The sequence below is a fragment of the Trachemys scripta genome, chromosome 22, assembly GCF_013100865.1.
Source record: "Trachemys scripta elegans isolate TJP31775 chromosome 22, CAS_Tse_1.0, whole genome shotgun sequence".
NCBI classification, from domain to species: domain Eukaryota; kingdom Metazoa; phylum Chordata; order Testudines; family Emydidae; genus Trachemys; species Trachemys scripta.
The window spans coordinates 3855148-3872787 of NC_048319.1; the positions used below are offsets into that span (position 1 = coordinate 3855148).

General features: G+C 55.1%; 1 protein-coding gene across 5 annotated transcripts in view; it reads right to left on the reverse strand.

Moving 5' to 3' along the window:
- The window catches only part of GNG7 (G protein subunit gamma 7), a 131053-nt gene extending 130637 nt beyond the window's left edge, over positions 1-416 (reverse strand). For 2 of the 5 annotated variants that reach the window (XM_034755535.1, XM_034755531.1), the window contains exon 1: positions 273-416. The gene's annotated coding sequence lies outside the window, so the exon portion shown is untranslated. Of the gene's footprint in view, positions 1-200 lie in introns of all 5 variants that reach the window. The other 3 variants (XM_034755534.1, XM_034755530.1, XM_034755529.1) reach the window with 3 other exon arrangements.
- Positions 417-17640: the final 17224 nt, after the last annotated feature.

The window sequence follows — 17640 nt, forward strand, 5'->3', positions numbered from 1 at the left end:
CCCCCCCATACCCCCACTCACCGCCCCCCCTCCCCCCGCCCCTCTTCCGGCCCGGCCGGGCCCCGAGGGGGTCCCTGGGGCGGGGGCTCCGCCAGGCCGCGGCCTGCGCCGGGGTTTCCCGTCGCTCCCTTCCCGGGCTGGGCGAGAACCCCCTGCCCTCCTCCCGCTCGCCCCCGCCCCGGGGCCCGGCCCCTCCTCACCCTCCGCGGGGCGCGGGGCACCGAGGGGGCGGAGGAGGGGAGCCCGCCGCCGCGGCCGCCTCAGACACCAACCTCCGCCGCGCAACCCAACCTGCTGCCGAGCCCCAGCCGGGGACGGGGGGGGCCCCCACGGCGTGACTGACGGCACGGGAGGGCCAATCGGCGTCCAGCACCCCACTAAGGAAGGCGGGGCCCAGCACAGCCGCCGGGTTAGGCTGCCACCTTCTTAGCGGGGCCTCCAAGTAACGGGGAGCAAGAGAGGAGGGGCCGGTAGGCGGGCCAGGGAGTGACAAGGGGACGAGCCAATCCGAGCAGAAGGAGCCGAAAGAAGGCGGGGCATTCAAATGAAGTTCATCAATATTGATAAGCAATGTGGTCCGGGGAGGGGGAGGTGATAATTGCCCTGGGGTTTTTGCTGGGGTTTTATTTACATTTATTTAAATGAGCCACTGTGTGGGCCCTGTTGTTTCATTCATTGTTAAGTGTGCATGCAGTGAACATCTGGCTTGAGCTGTGAAGCAGGCGCCTCCCACACATCTGGGTTTATTAATCACTGGGATCATTGGTGTCTTATTCGCTCCACTAGCCCTCCCTGAGGGGCCCCAGCCTCTGCAAACCAGGGCCAAGGGCTCTCCAACAGGCCCCCCAGCACTGCCCAAATCCACATCACTGCGTCTGCACTGGGGCTTTGGCCGGTATAGAAACGCCCCTCGCCCACCCAGCCACCCCAAACTGGCCTTATCACTCTAGGCGCAGCCCTGGCCCAAAGCACGCTGCCTCGTTACCCACGAGCAAGGCGATCAGAACTGAGCTGTCTTTACGATGACCAGATGTCCTGATTTTATAGGGACAGTCCTGATATTTGGGACTTTTTTTTATATGGGCTCCTATTACTCCCCACCCCCCTGTCCCGATTTTTCACACTTGCTATCTGGTCACCCTAGCTGTGTTAGACTAGAAATAAATCAATTGGGCCATTAAAAAAATATCCAGCCATGAAAACAAAATCTACAGTCACCTTTATTCCATTGTCCATCTTCCATGCTATCTGTGTTCCCAAATCCTTTCCAGAGTAGAGCGCTAATGAGTGACAGCAGAGGGAAAAGAGGTAGCAAGAGCTTGAGAAAGAGAGGGCACACATGCCATCTGAGCTTTGGAGTCAGATGGAGAGTAAATGAGGTGGAGGTACCCCAAATCTATCCCAGATGTCAGAAGCTGCAGAGGAGGAGGCCTTTGCACCTGCAGTGACAAGATTGTGCCAAAGGAATGCAGGTGTGTTAGTTCATGAACCAATCTTCTCCTTATGGTGCCTGTTCAGGAGAAAACCATCGAGCCCTTGACAAGAGTACAGATTAGAAAGCTTAGGTTAGCGTAGTGCAGCCCCTTGCTCTCTAGCGTGCTCATTGGTGCCTCTAGTGGTCCCTTTGCTGAAAACAGAGCTCATTTAGACAGCCTGCGTTGAACATTTCATTGTGTCCCGGATGGGCACAAAGGGTTTGCAATCTGGGGTGCTGGCCCTACACACAGGGGTGAATTTCATCTTCAATAAATAACTGATTTTGAAGTTTACTAATTTATTTTTTGGTCCCAATGCTGTGGATGGCAGACTCCTGCCCCATGACATTTCCCAGCCCAAGAAACCCCCCACAGACCTCCACACGCACACTGGTTCCTGGAGTGACCAATAAAGCACTGCCACTAAAATCCTTGGCACCAGCATTGCTGTACTTTTCAGTTGAGGTTCTCCACGTGCTCCTTGAAGGTGGATAAATATAACCCCACTCCACAGACTGGGGAAACCAAGACAGAGAGCTGAGGTGACACTGCCAACCTCACACCTAAAGTCAGCAGCAGAGTGGGGAACAATGACTTTCCTAATTCCCAGCCCCCTGCTCTAACCACTAGACTCAGCTGACTCCCAAAGGAGGTGCCCGGAAGGTGACATTTCAAAGCCACCTGGCAAATGCTCCTGGTCCATGCAACTAGATGACAGGCGCTCACGCTGCTATAAAGCATCTCCGGAGACCAGAAAACCAAACCCTTTTGCATCCCATCCTTCTGGCTGCAACTTTGTTTGTAACTGTCTTATTTCCTCTCCAACAGCAAGATGCCCGGGCACGGTCTTGCAGCTTCTGTACCTTTCTGTGAATTCACTCATCTCATCAGCTCATGAGGCCCTCTCAGAGGCAGGCAGCAGGATACAGCAAGAGTTCGGGGTTCTGTGGAGCATTTTGGATATTTCACTTCTTTGTGCTTTTAAATATCAGCAACGGCTGGTGTGAAATTTACCAGCATTTCACCCACACATAGCCCCATCGTGGCTGGTGAGGAAAGGGACCGTCCCACACATGTGCCAATAAAACCTTTATTCCTCCTCCACCCTTCCCTAGTCTAGCTCTCTAGCTAGGCGAAGGGGGATGTTATTGACAGCAGTCAGAGAGCTGGTGGAAAATGCCCATTTTACAGCCCCAGAGAGGCTGAAGCCCTCTCATACTCCACTGAACAAGCGTAGCAGGGCAAAGCTTCCCCACACACACAGCCCCACAGACACAGACAAACCACCAAGGTGCCTTATCCTAACCCAGGCAGGACACTCATTACGGGGGCCAGGGGAAACAAAGCTAAGTTTAGAGCAGCCTCTGAGGGTGCTCTAACTTACACCCAGGGTCAGGTAGGCTCCTGCACGGCCCCCGTATACAAGGAGCACAAATGTGGCTTAAAGCCTCCTTGCCCCCCACCCACGGAATTGAGAATCAGGCCCTTGGTTCTTATTTAAACCTCTGCTTACTTTCTCCATTGGGCCTGACCCTTTGGTCATGGACACAGGTGTCCCCCCAGCGGCTTCAGTGAACCAGATCTTGTTTCGGGTTAGAGAGGGAGGATCTGGCCCTGTGAATCAGACCGGTGGCTGGGAGGATCTCTCAGCTGCCTGCCTCCTCTGGTGCAGGAAGTCATGCTCCCAGGGGCTCCCAGGCTGGAGAATGAATCAAGGCTTTATCTAACATCCCACCATCCCCCGCGGGGCCAGTCATGACCGGGTGAGGGCGACTGAGGCATTGCAGTTCCAGAATCACTAGGTGGGTGGTGTCCTTCCTTTGTCTCCCTGACTCACGGGTCACATTTGGACCTAGGACTGGGGAGGGCTGGGTGCTAGGGAGCACAGGGATTCCCGCCCTGGAACCTCTATGGGGAGAGGGGGAGATCAAGCAGTGGTCTCATGAGAGGCTGTCTGCCCCTAGAGAGCATGTCCTGGGAGGTGAGAAGCCAGCTACACAGAGAGAGAGAGAAATCTGAATGGGTTAGGGCTGATCCCAGCCCAGAGCAGTCTGGTGGTTGCAGCAAGAGGCACTGGGAGGTAGGACTCCTGGTTTCTATGCCCAGCTCTGGATGGGAAGGGTGGTCTAGTGGTTGCAGCAGGCAACTGGGATCTTGGCCTCCTGGGGTCTCTTCCCAACTCTGTCACTGTCTTGCTGGGTGACCTAGAGCACCTCACTTAACTCCCCCGTGACTCAGTTTCCCCTTCTGAGGAGCAGGCCTGATACAGCGAGTTACCCAGCTCGTTCCCAGGGGCATGGTGAGACTTTGTGTAAATGCTCGCATAGCCCTTTGAGATCTCCGCCGACAGCATCGCTCTTGTTCTCCTTGGGCTGCGGAGGAGGAGCGGCTCCTGGGACAGGCTGTCCATTCACCCGTCAGTCAGTCACAGGAGGCTCTGTGAATCCCAGACAGGGACCATTAATCAACCGTCGGGAGATGACTGCAGCCCTGAGCCCACTGTGACTGATCCAGAAAGCAGACAATCATCGCAGAGGAGGAGACGGCATCCCTTGGGCACGTCCATCCGCCAGCCTGGGGACTCGCTGCCTGCAGCCCAATTCTGGCCCTATTCAGGCTCCTCTGGGCTACTCCCACGGTGCCCAGGGCAGAACATCACCCCAGGCCACACTCCTGGTGCAAAGGGTTCTTCCCACTGGTTTGGGGCTAGCAGAGCAGCCCAAAGCCACCCCCGTCTCCTGGTAGAGCAGCATGCCGAGGCCATGAGAGGCACCTATGTTGGGCGTGTGATTGGGCCGCACTGCATTCCAGGAGAGCAGCCCCAGAGCTCAGAGGGTGTAAGGGCGAGGTGATGCCCCCTGTCGCCCCAGCCTGGTTTGCACCTCCTGCAAAATGGGGCCCAGAATCCAGCCCTGGGTTCTGGGGCAGGGGCAGAGGGGCTGGATCAGTGCGGCCCACCTCACGCTTCGCCAGCCTCCAATGCTTGGCTAGAGGGAGGCAACCAGATGTCCTGATTTTATAGGGACAGTCCCGATATTTGGGGCGTTTTCTTATATAGATGCCAATTACCCTCCACCCCCATCCCGATTTTTCACACTTGCTGTCTGGTCACCCTACCCGCGGGGCAGGAGAAGGTGAATGGGGACAGAGCAGCTGTTTCCCCCAGCCACGCGGCTGCAGCCTCCTCTTTTGTCTTCCTCCGAGGAGTCGCTGGAGAGGGAGGTTAACACAGGTGGCCAAGGGGCATGGCAGGGGCTGCCAGCAGGCAGGGGGTATTGCAGGGAGCAGCTGCCATCACTGGAGTCCCCATTTCTGTTGCTAACAAGCTATTCTGCTACAGTGCAGAACACAGCTCTGGGCCCCTGTGTCGAAGTGCCGCCCTGCCCGGAGCAGGCATCCCCACGCGCTGCGGACGGCAACAGCCGTGCTTCACAACTCGCTGCTTAGAACGAAACTGGGCCAGACACTGAACCAGTCCCCCAAGCGGGTGTCAATCAGCAGAGACGGACTTCCACCGAGTTACACGGACTGACACCAGCTGAGGATCTGCCCGCCGGTGTGAACAGAGCCAGCCAAACCAAGGGCCTGATCCTACGAACATTGTGGCCAGCTGCAGTTCTTACTGCCAGGAGTAATTGCAGTAGCAGTCCCATTAGTTAACATGTGTTTGCAGGATTGGGCTGGGAGACAGATTTTTTTTTCCTTAACCCCAGCTGTAATCCAGTTTGGCTCCATCTGTACTGGCCAAACGGTGTTATAATCTGCTTCGGCCACAAATGAGTTTAAATCATCCTTCACAGCCGTGGCTAAACCCAAGGCCAGATGCCGCTCCCAGCTTTGCAGGATATTGGATTGGACTGAGAAGGGCTAACAGACGTGGCATCATCTCACCAGGGCACGAGGGAAATGAACGAGAACCAGTAGGTGAAATGACCAGGCCAATTTTATTCTTCCAGCCCGAGAGCATTGGAGCCTAATCAACAGAAAAGTCAATTAGATTTGTAACAAGAGCCCTTTCGCTATACTCTTTCCCTGACCGTCATTTAATATTATTCCCGTGTAGCAAACGAGGAGTCAATAGATTTGCAACAAAACCACCCCACCCTGTAAAAATGTAAATAATTCAAGCCCCACATCCAGCAGAGTGCTTCAATATTTGCTTCACTTCAACATCCCTGGATGATCTATGTGCTTAAAGTTAAGCAGATGCTTAAACGCTGTGCTGGATCAGGGCTTAAAGGCTGGAATTCCAACTCTGAACCCCTAGAATCCTTAGGGGTTCCCAGCTAAACTCTTCTGGACAGCATGTTTGTTACTCCCGACGAGCTGGTATTTTCAATAGCGCCTAAGTGATTTAGGAGCCAGGCTTTTCGGTAAACCTCAGCCTAATTCTGTGTAGGAAAAGGAAGATAAATAAACTTGGGGATTTGTCTCCTTGCTTGCTGCGTCCGGTCGCTGGAGTCCCCCACCCGCCTGCTTGGTAAAGCGTGCCCATGCCATCTGCCAGTGGAGGCCAGATTAGCTTTGCTTGGAGGGAGGGGCAGCCTCCATCAACCAGATCTATTGCTTTCTATTATTCATAGTCGCTCTCCCGTTAGGAAATGAATTCAGCACCACCCAGGGAAAGTGGCCATCCCCTCGCATCGAACATGCCGCTATTCCAGCCCCAGCTGTGCTTCGTTATTCTGCTCTAAACTGTAGGTGAATTAACCCACCAACAAAACTACGACTAGTTCTCAGCCAAAATAAACTACAATACGTTAAGACGGAGAGCACCTGTCAGCTACTGAAGGATAAAAACACCAGAGGGATGTTATCATTGTCCTAAAAGCAAGCATTATAAACCCAGGAAATTCAGAGTGAAGGCTGCACTGAAAAGCAATCCAAACACATTCAGATACGGAAATGCCCAGCAAAGCACCTGAACCAACCGCAGCAATGCCATGCAAGCACCCCACAATTATGATGAAGGCATGTGAGCCCCAATTCAATTAAAGCCATATTAGCTTTCACGCCATATTTTCCCCCTTGTGATGTCACGACAGGGCAGAGTTAAGGTTGTTTATTCAGTAAGGAGGGGGAACAAGAGGCAGAGGTATTCCCTTTGTGTATTCCCATTAAGTAGGAGGGAGGGAGGGAGGGAGAAAGAAAGGTCCATGCACAATTTCTCCCCAAATCCATTTCCTCCCTGTGCCAACTCGGTTCTTTTGTACGTGTCAGAAGGCCAAATACTGATTTGCAAAGGTGCTGAGCGCCTGCTGCTCTTGCTAACTACACTGGGAGCAGAGATTGCTCAGCATGTCTGAAAATTCAGGCTGTCAGCTACCCCGGGAACGGCATCTCTGGGCCCTCCTGGCATTGCCAGGGCAGCCTCTGACAGAGCCGCCCCCTGGCTTCAGGTGGAATCACACAATTCTTCCCTTCTCGGACCAGCCCCTGGGTTGGCCTTCGCCTGGGATTAACTCAGCAGGCCTGACCTACGCTCAGACCCTGCCGCTCTGCTCCCTCCGGGAGCAATGTCAGTGGTTAACAGGTGTTGGAACTAGGGATGCCGGGGGGGCTGCCGCTCCCCCTGGCTTGAAGTGGTTTCCATCACATGCGGTGTTTACAGTTTCATTCAATGGCTCTTAGCCCCCCCCCCCCCCCCGTACAAGTTGTTCCAGCCCCCCTGGGTTGACACAGTGACCAGACGCCCTCCTAAAGCGAAGGATTTCCGAGAATGCAGCTGTTAAAGCAATACAGCAACCAGCCCATGTCTCAAACTGTTCCCTAAGGCTTCCCGTACCCTGCCTCTGGGAAGGCCCCACTTCTTTAGACTCCCCCGGCAGTGTCTCTCCCTCTCCTGAGACAGCTTGTGACAAGTGACCCCAGGTGTGTTCAATGAGGACTTACGTGACTTGCCAAAGCTCTGCTTTATTCTGTCTGGGTTCCTTCCCCCCAGCTGAGCGTAACAACCAGAGGGTCACAGAGCCCCGCCCAGATGCTCGGTCTGGGAAGCTCAGCCCTTAAAGGCCCAGCCCTCCAACATCACAACCCCTGAGAAGTGCTTTTTAACTCTTCCTTGTTCTTTTGCTCTCCAGGCTCCTAGCTTTGGCAAAAACAAAGCTTGCAACTTCTCAGCGACAAGTTCCTTGACGCAAACAGTCTTTCAAGTGTGTGCCAAGGCGCCCGCATCTAGATCTGCTGTGATGCTCCTTCCAGAACTCGCTGAAATTGGATCAATACAGTCATACAGGAAATGCTAATTACCCACCATCATTATACAGTAGCTGTACCTCACTGCCCAGAGCCCAGACCCTCAAAGGTTTTGCTGCGCCTAACTGCCATGGATTTCAATGGATCCTTTGAGTATCTGTGCCTGGGTCCCTTACCATAATCTTGCCATTGTTACAGATCAGTATTCATAAATAAACACACAGCAGCTTCTCATCCATCACTGTGCCATCAAAGCCTCTTTCAGGCAACATTTCAGCCAGGAGGAGTGGCACTGATTTTTAAGCAGGACTGCAAAGGAGTCATGTGATCCGTGAGAACGCGCCCAGAGCTGGTCTGGCCAATGATGGCTGAGGCTGTAGGATTTTAGGAGCACTGCGGTGAGTGGTGGGGAAGTAAGAACTGGTACTTTGCAGTTTGCAGATGGGGAAAAGAGACCCAGACAGGTTACGTGGTTAGGCTGGGCTCCAATGCAAGATTTCTCCCCCATGGGTCACAACCCAAAATTGAGTCCAAGGGAGGCTCTGCGGGGGCGGGGGGGAGCACTGCAGTGGCAGGGGGCCAGATGGACCAAAGATGAGTGAGTGATGCTGTGGCCCCATGCACCAGGTTGAAACGCCGCTCACACAAATTGGGCCCGCCCCCAAGCAGCGCTGGGACCCCAGACGCTGCACCACCCCGAAGCAGGGAGCTGAGCCAAGCCAGCCCTACAGGACAGCAGCGGCAGGAGCAGCGGCGATGGTATACACGGTGTACTTTTTCCATACTTAATATGTTAATGTGTCTGCTATGTCGTGCGTAAGAAATACTTAGTGAGCCTGATGCTTTCTGCACTGAAGCTATTTACTGGGTCACGGCAGGGCAGGCCATCATGGTTAACAAAGGAGTCCTGAGTCTTGCATGCATCAGGTCTAGACCTGCTGTAGCAACGCAAAGCCTGGCTGGGCTCTGATCTCCATTCAGATTTATTGTGTGACCTTGTGTGAGGTCAGGTAACCGTGCCCGTAAACGTCCCAGGCCAGGCAGAAGCAATGTTTTCATAGTGCAAGGACAGTGAAATCTACCAGTGCTTGCTAAACATCTGTCAGGATCTAACTGGCTCTACACGTGATTCCCACCAGCTGTCACTTTTGTTCACACTTTATATGAAAGGTCCACAGTTCATAAAGGGTTAACAAACGGTTAATAGAGGTTTTAATCTGTGCCAATAGCTCATTATAAACTCCAACCGTAGCTTATAACCACCTTCTATTGATGTGCTTATTACTACCTGTGACACACACTGCTCATGTTTGTAACACGCTTATAACATCCCAACCTTTCTAAACTATTCCTAAATGGAACCTTCGTCTAATGGGTGCTCTAACTTTTTCTTCTTGCAGCCGGATGGCTCCCACAACGTCTGAAATTCTTTTCCTACCTTAAAAAACACCAAAGTGATCGCTTCCCACATCGTATCTTCACAACTGATCAGCATAAATGGAGGCCAGGCACATTGGCACTGGAAAATGGCTTTGAGAGGGTTAATCTTTTGGATGCAAGGTGTTAAACACTGGCATCCCAGAGTCCGCTGTATTTATTTGCCTTTGCCCAGATGCCCTTCTGGGTCTGTATTGCTGCTGCTTTCCCTCCCAATCGTTCGCAAAGAGGAAAATATAAACCCCGCCAAAGGCCCGAAGCACCGAAAGGAAAAGTGAATTCTCCTTCCTGACCCGCCCAGGGTCAGTGCGCTGCCGGGACCTGGCTCTCCTGACGTATCTGCAACTCAGAGCTAAGATCCGCCGTGTGAATCTGAAAGGAGAACTGGCGATTCAGCCCTCACAAGGCAGCAGTGGATCAATCCAGGCTCCATGCCCACATCAGACGTGAAGGGCAAAGGTCCCTCTACTGGCTGAGGTTTGGCATCTGGGAGGGACACTACTAAGGGGAAGGGAGACAGCAGACTCGACTGGCAGAGCTAAGAGGGAAAAATTCTTGCCGTCTCCCCGTGCAGTTTGAAATTAGTCCTTTATGCATAATGCACAAACTCCTCTTTCATCATCTCACTGCAGCACGGACTCCCAGAACCACTGTCTTCAGCCGAATGTGTCACTTTGATGTCGAAGGGGAGGGTGGGAATGCAAGGAACTGTTATTTGATTTCAGCTTCTCTTTTTGCTTCAATCGTGTGACATAAATGAAAGGAGCACTGGGTGGGCGGGGGTTTGCAAAAGTGGAAAGACGGAGGAGGAGACTAGGGCAATGAGACAGCTGGGAGGATGGGAAAAGGGAAGGGTGTGGTGGCCAGTGGGGACTAAGTCAGTGGTTGTTTCAAAAGACTGAAAGCAAAATAATCGCGCCTGAAACTGACAGAGGCAGCGGGTTTGCAGTGGTGTTGGTTCCAGGATGTTAGAGACAAGATGGGGGAGGGAGTATCGTTCATGGACCCAACGCCTGTTGGCGAAAGAGACAAGCTTTCGCGCTCCACAGAGCTCTTCTTCGGGTCCCCAAAGGCCGCCGGCGCAGCTATAAACCTGTAAACACTGGGCAGGCACCCAAGGCCGGATTTTCAAGAGTTTGGTGTGTTGGGTGCTGCGTGCTTGGAAATCTGATCCGTATTTGGGTGCCTAAATAAACTCGCAAGACATCACCACCTGCTTCCCATCGGCCCATGATGCCAGCCTTCATTGCCTGCATGTTTAATTTTCCAACAAGCACTTTTGGCCTTTCACTCATGCCTCCCCACACGTGTGGGACGAGCTGCCGGTAGAAATCTGCCAAGCCCCCTCCTGCTCCTCCCCCCAACTCTCCTCTGCTGCGATGAGTACGAGGAAACGGACAATGGTTAGGCCTCTGGTGAGCAGAGTGTTGCCCATCAGCTGACCAGGATTGTCTCACTGGGTATGTCTACACACTGGGTCAGTGAACGTGATCTCCTTGGTCTGTGGGGCTAAGTATTGCAGTGTAGACGTTCAGTCTCGGGCTGGGTTCTGAAATCCCACAAGAGGGTGTGACATACCCAGGTAGAATCCAGACTAACGAGGAGCTGTGTCACTCCTGCCCTCTAACCTGGGGGGTCACTGACAGTGCTTTGCTGCGGTGGCCTCCTGCCTGGGCTTCTCTAAAACACCCTCCAGCATGCACGTCACTCCCAGCTATGCCAGCCAGCCTGGGCTCTTACCAGCCTGGGTTATACTGAAGCGTGACCCCAACGTACTCCCAGTCATATCCGGTACTGCCCAGCCCTCTCCTGGACAGTGCAAGTTTATATAAAACCTGTTATTTCTTTAATAGAAATAACTTGCACGTAACTTGCCATCCCACCTGGAGTTTCCCAGGCACTTCCATTGAAACTCACTGGATTAGATACATCAGTGGCACACGTTTATTAACTACCAAGAGAGAGATTTTACGTGAGTACAAGTCATGAGGCACACAAGTCAGAACTGGTTACAAAAACGTAAAGTTAAAACACTCCTGGGGCCTAATTTAACACACTATGTTAAATTCAAAGCCAAGTTTTCTCACCACATGCTCTCAGCGGTCTGACTTCTTAGGTCAGAATCCTTGCCCCATTCCAACGCTGCTTCTTTTGCCTTCAGGGGCTGTGACTGCAGTGGGCAGAGAGAGGGAGCGGTGCCTTGAAGTGTTTACCCCTCCTTTTTAGAGTTTCAGTCCACCTTTTGAAAACCGTTTCCAGCTGGCTCCAGGAGACAAAAGGACTATGGGGAAGGATGGTCCCTGCTGCTTTGTTCTCAGCTGTTCGAGTTTCCTTTGTCTCCCCTTCCTGCTTGATGACTCTGCACACATTGCTTGATTGGAGCCAGACCTGTTCGCCAACCTCAGTCTGGAAGGTGAGTTATTAACACCATGCAGTGGAATCTTATAACTTCCCAGGCAAGGTTGTCACACACGTTCTATCAGGACACTAATGACCAGCCAATTAGGATTTTTAAAATGATCCCTCACAAGGTGTGGACAGAGGGATATCTTCTGTCCAGGCCAAACCCTAATGTCTACACTGCAACCTTTAGCCCCACAGCCTGGCCCCATGAGCTTGAGTCAACTGACCTGGGCTCTGAAACTCAATGCCATGGGTTTTTTATTTCAGTGTAGGTGTATCTTTAGTACTCCTCTGTCTGTCTGTCGGTCTCCACCTTCTGTCACTTGTCTTATACCTACACTGAAAACTCTCTGGGACAGGGACCATTTTTGGTTCTGTGTTTGTACAGCGCCTGGCACAGCAGGGTCCTCTTCCATGACTGGGGCTTGTAGGTGCTACCATAATACAAATAATAAATGGACGCTGAGCTCTTTTGAAGATCTGGCCCTGGCTGTGGGTGCTGAGTCCTTGGAAATCTGGCCCTAGAACTGATCAGTTTGGCCTTGGGGCAGTCACTACAGTGCTCTGTGCCTGTTTCCCCACTCAAAAGCATTGTCTGTTCCATATGAAGCCAGGACCCGGTTCAGCCTAGAGGGATGGGGAGCACAGGAGCCTCCTTCCCTACACCCACTCTGTCATGTTGTAAATGAGTGCAGGGGGGAGGGATGGAGAATCAGGGCCTCTGTCATTGCCATATGCAGCCAGACCCTACACAACCTATAGGAGCCATGACCATGACCCTATGGAATTTTCATCCCTGAAAGGGAAGGGGCCAGTGGGTCTTGGAAATCCAATCCTGCTCTCCCCGGGGCTGCCAGTTCCAAGGCCCAGTCTAGACACGTGGTCCATCGGGAAGCCCCAAGTCCCACTCCACACAGCCAGCCTGGCTCATTAAATGCTTCACAGGTGTGGCCAGCTGGCTAGAGGCAGCCGAGGCCCATGCAGCCGTCCCAGCACGGGGACATCTCCCCAGCCAGCTTGGCTCTGGCGTTGCACCTTCTGCTTTGCACCTGAGCAGGCCTGGCACCTGGGCATGGCGGGAACCTGCCTGAGAAACCAAGGCGCTCCACGCTGGGGATGTTGGATGACACAGGGCTGAGGCCAGGGTGCAATAAACCAGCCAGGGGGGAATAGCAAAGATCTGAGAGCCAAAGGAAAAAGCCAAGAGAGAGCGGAGGAGGGAGATGCCCCTGGAGCTGGCAGCGGCAGGGCTGTGTTAACATGCTGGGTTGGGTGCAGGGGCACTGCAGCCCCCTGCCGGATGCTGTGCCAGCCTGGCTCACGCGGGTGTGTCTGGAAGACCCTCTAGTGGGTGACAGCCCTAGCTTGCTGCCCTAAGAGACTCTCCGTTAGCTTGGGCAGAGGGGGGTTTTCTGGAGCAGAAGGTCGTCGGTTCCAGCCCTGCTCGGGATTAGCTGGTGTCTGTATGTACACAGCGCAGGGAATTGCTATTCCTGGGAGAATACCACGCCTACAGGCTGGGCTTGGCAAGGGCAACTGTACAGCCAGCAGGGATCCGGTGCCCCCTCGCTGGGAGCCGCTGTCTCCATTCCCTGCCGGCAGATATTGCGGCAGCCAAGGGAAAGGCGGAGCGGGGGGTGGGAGTGGACAGGGCTCCCTCTTGCCATGAGGTCAGCACGCTCCTGCCCTCGGGGATGGTGGGAAGCATCCATCCTATGGCTATCACACACCCTGCATTATAGCGTCTCCATTGCAGGGGACGTGTGCTCCCAGCACCAGAGCTGGGGAGATCGGACCCTTTCACAGCAGATCCCCTGCCCTCTCCCCCGCATATACCGAGTCTTCAAGGGGCCCAGCAGACACTGCCGGCCAGCTGGAGTTCACTGGGGTTTTGCATCCAACAGTGGGGAAAATACACCCCCCCCTCACTGAAACCCCTGCTGTCTCCACACAGCCCCGCCCCCGCAGACAGAGAACCCTGCCCCTGGCATCTGGCAGAGTCTCTGTAGGGCTAGTACTGTCCCGTCCCTGACAAGAGCCTTGCTCCTGCCGTCTCCAGGCCCTGGGCTCTGTGCTCCTGCCACCGACTGATGTCACTTGGATGACAGCAAATCCACTTGGGGCAACCCGGATCAGAACCACTGACGGTGCTCATGTGCTGGGGCTCCCACTCGTTCCCCAGCCCCTCCGGGGCTGCAGCCAGGGTCAGGCTGCCTGAGGCAGGTAGCCGGGGAGATGCCCAGGTTCTGAAGGGTCAGTGGGGAACCCTGCTGGAGTCGTGCAAGCAAAAGCAATAGCTGCCCCCCCAAAAAACCCTCTTAGGAACTGCAGCAGCCACATCCTTTGGCCTGGAAGGTGTTTCCCCCTCTGGTGGCTAAGCAGGGTTATGCACAAGCAGTGTGGGGAGTCTGCTGCTGGCCGGTCTCCCTTCCACCTGCTCCTGACGGACCGCAGCTTGCTTCTGCCGTAGAACGACATCTCTGGGGGGCAAGTCCTTCCCCGTGCGCCAAGCGAGGACGCCTGCCTCTGGCCTCCCTGCACAGCAGCGTCTGATGAGACCGTCTCAGGCTTGGGGGGTTGTTTGGCTTTGCAACGTCGAAATGGACTCAAGCCACAGAATTCAGGGGCAGGTTTGGACTCAGAGAGCTGCCTAAGTGAAGGGGGTCTTGGGTCCTGGCTGTGTGCTGGGGTGTGTGTGTGTGTGTGTGTGTGTGTGTGTGTGAGTGTGTGCTGGGGAAGTGGATGTGCTGTGTGTGCATGTGTGTGTGAGTGTGCTGGGGAGATGGATGTGCTGTGTGTGCTGGGGTGTGTGTGTGTGAGTGTGCTGGGGAGGTGGATGTGCTGTGTGTGCATGTGTGTGTGTGTGTGTTGGGGGAGGGGGGTCCTTCCATCTCTCCACGGGCCCCTGGCAGCCGATGGGCAGCTGGCATGCGACGGCTGCTCCTTCCATCGCGCTCACCTTGGGCTCCCCAGTCTGTCTGTCTCAGCCACCTGGGCAGGGACAGGCTCTGTACAGCACTTAGCTCCCTGGGGCCATGAGCCTGGATTCACACCGCGAAGCGCTGCCCCCCGGACCGGTCTGCCGGGATCGCTCTCTGCTCTAACACAGACAGCAGCACTGCTGCAGTTTGAGCCCAGAGACCCCTGCCATCCAGCCAAGGCACCAGCCGGGTTGGAGAGAACAGCCCGGAGGCGGAGGAAGCTCAGTAAATCCATGGCCACTTTTTGCACCTACACCGCGGATGTGCACACCTGTGGCACAGGGATAACGGCCGGCCCCGCCCCCTCGCCAGTGCTAATCGCTGCGGTGTTCATGAGAAATAGGTAGCAGGTGGACTGGGAAGAATAAATCACTCCAGGTAAAAGTCACTTGCTCTTTGGTTTGGCTGGTGTTGCAGGCCGGGGAGGTGAAAGACGTGCAGCGGATTGAATGAGGGCCAGATCCTGATGGAAGCTCCACCAGCATAAATCTGGAGGAAGCCGATTAAGCTAGGCGGAGAGACCCATTGGGACAGAGCAGAGGTTGGTCCATTGGCTCTTGCGGCCTCACAGAAACGGGCTGAGATCAGCGTGGGTCTGGCTCGTGTTCCCAGGCCGTGCACTGGGCAAGGGGTGGGAATCAAAGCAGGGTGCGAAGCAGGACTGGCTCAGGCTGCCTGGGAGTCTCAGCATTGCCGCTAACAATCTGGGAGGCATTGCGGATGCTGAACGCCAGCAAGGGCAAAGAAATCCCGTGAAGGCCCCTCGAGGCGACAGATGGGAGCAGGGAAAGCAAGCGAGGATCCCGTGGAAACCTGCAGCCGAACCGTCTGGAGGGAGAGGCCTGGGGCAGGGCTGAAGGAGACCAGGGGGGGACTGAGAACTTGCAACGCGATGAGTTGGGGGCTGGGCCGGGCAATATGGGCCCCGGTCATCGCTGGAGGGGGGTGTGAAAGGCTGCCCTCCGGATTTCACTAGTGTAAGCCCCTGGCCAATGGTGGCACACACAGCACATCCACCGTCCCTGGAGGAACACCCAAAAGCATCACTGATAAAGTTTGCAGATAACCCAAAATCGGGGGCGTGGTAAACAATGACGCGGACGGGTCCCGGATTGATTCAGCGCGAACTAGATCGCTTGGTCAGGGGGGCACAAGTAAACAAGATGCGTTTGAATACGACCGGGTGTAAATATATACGTCGAGGAACAAAGTGTTGGGCATATTTACGGGAGGGGGGACTCTGCCCCGGGAAGTGGTGCCTCTAAAAACGATTGGGGAGGGGCCCTGGGGCGACCGCTGCTAAGATCCTGGGTCCCGTTTTGGTGCCCCCAACTCAGGAAGGATGTTGATAAACTGGAGAGGGTCGGAGAAGAGCCATGAGGATGATTAGAGGGTTAGAAAACCTGCCGTATAGCGAGAGTCGCTTTAGCTTAGCCAAGAGAAGGCTACAGGGTGGCTTGATCCCAGCCCATAGGTATCTCCATGGGGAACAAACATTTAACATGGGCTCTGGGATCCAGCAGGCAGGGCTAGCACGCTCCAATGGCTGGAAGTGGAAGCTAGACGGATTCCGACGGGATCCAAGGTGTGCATTTTTCAGCGAGGGTAATTAGCCATTGGAACAAATGCCCCAGGGCCCGGTGGGTTCTCCCTCACTGGCAATGCTGAAATCCAGACAGGCTGTTTGTCTGCTCTGGGAAGGGTCTGGGGGCTGTTCTCCATCCCGGGCGATCCAGGGATCAGACCCTTCTGGCCTTGCAGGGGGTGAACGTAGGATCTCCCCAGCCTTTGCCATCTCCTGCTCCCCTTTCTCCTCCAGCCGCCCCCACTCACCTGAGCCCCAACCCCCCCATCTCCCACGTGCCCAAAGCAGCCGGCTTCCAAACACCCAGGGAGCAGATGGTTTCCATGGCAACGGGCCGAATGACGCATTCCCAGTACTGCCAGCCCCTCTCCCCTCAGGGGAACCTGCCACCGCGCTCTGGCAGAGAGGGGGAGGGGGCGGTGATTGGCACCTGCCTTGGTGAGGGGAGCGGCAGGGGCCGGGCGCTGGCCCAGAAAAGGGCTGAGAGCATGCACAGCTGTGACACCGTCACACACACACACACACACAGGGACACGCACATGCACACAGAGGTGCATACACACTCATTCACGTGCACACACGGACAGGTGCGTGTGCCCACACACACACACATACGCTCCTATGCAAACACACCTGCTTGTGTCTATTCACACCCCCTTCCCCTCTCATCCTGCCCCCATCTGGCTCATGCACCTCGCCTGCCCCGTTCACCCCACACAGGGGTTGTCGTTTGGGCAAATCACTTCCTCTCTCCCCCCCCCCCCCACGCCCTGCGTCTCTCTCCTCTGCTGTGGGTTTGTATAGGACAGGGGAATCAATCTGGACTCAGGCAGAGGGTGGATTCACACAGCTGTCCCAGAGACAGTGTCCCCCCGGGGAACTATGCCGGGCTAGCTACACCGGCCGGTCCGGTGCAGGGACGGTCTCTCCCTGTGTGTCTGAGCAGCGCCTGGCACCCTGGGCCCTGAGCTCAGCTGGGGTCTCCAGAAACATGAATAAATAACACTGATCTGCCCCCGGGGGTTTCTAAGGCCCCATCACCTCAGTATTGACCCCCTCACCCGCTGCTTGCCCTACAGACACCACCCCCATACATTGTCCCCCAGAGGGGCATATTGCACCCCACTCTGACACACCACGCCCCCCCTCCAGCTAGCAGTATGAGAGGTCTAGGTGTGCCCCCCCCCCGGCTGAGCCCTGATACTAGGCTGATGTGTGTGGGGGGGTGCAGTGCAAGACATCCATTTCCTGGGTGTAATGCTAGCAGGTTCCCAAAGCTGATGCCTGCGGAGGGGGGACATCACTGCATGCTGGGAGACACTTACCCTGGGCACCATGTGCCATCCTGGATCAGTGTCCCTGCCCAGACGGGGCGAGGGGACAGGTAACCTCCTCACCCACATTACCTGAGAGCCGGCCTCTGCCTCCTAGATTCCCAGCGGGTGCCAGGTGCTGTTCCTGGGTCTGGGGCCCTGTGCACATTCCCAGCCCCAGGCTCCTATAGAAACACACACACACACACACACACACACACACACACACACTCACTCACTCACTCACTCAC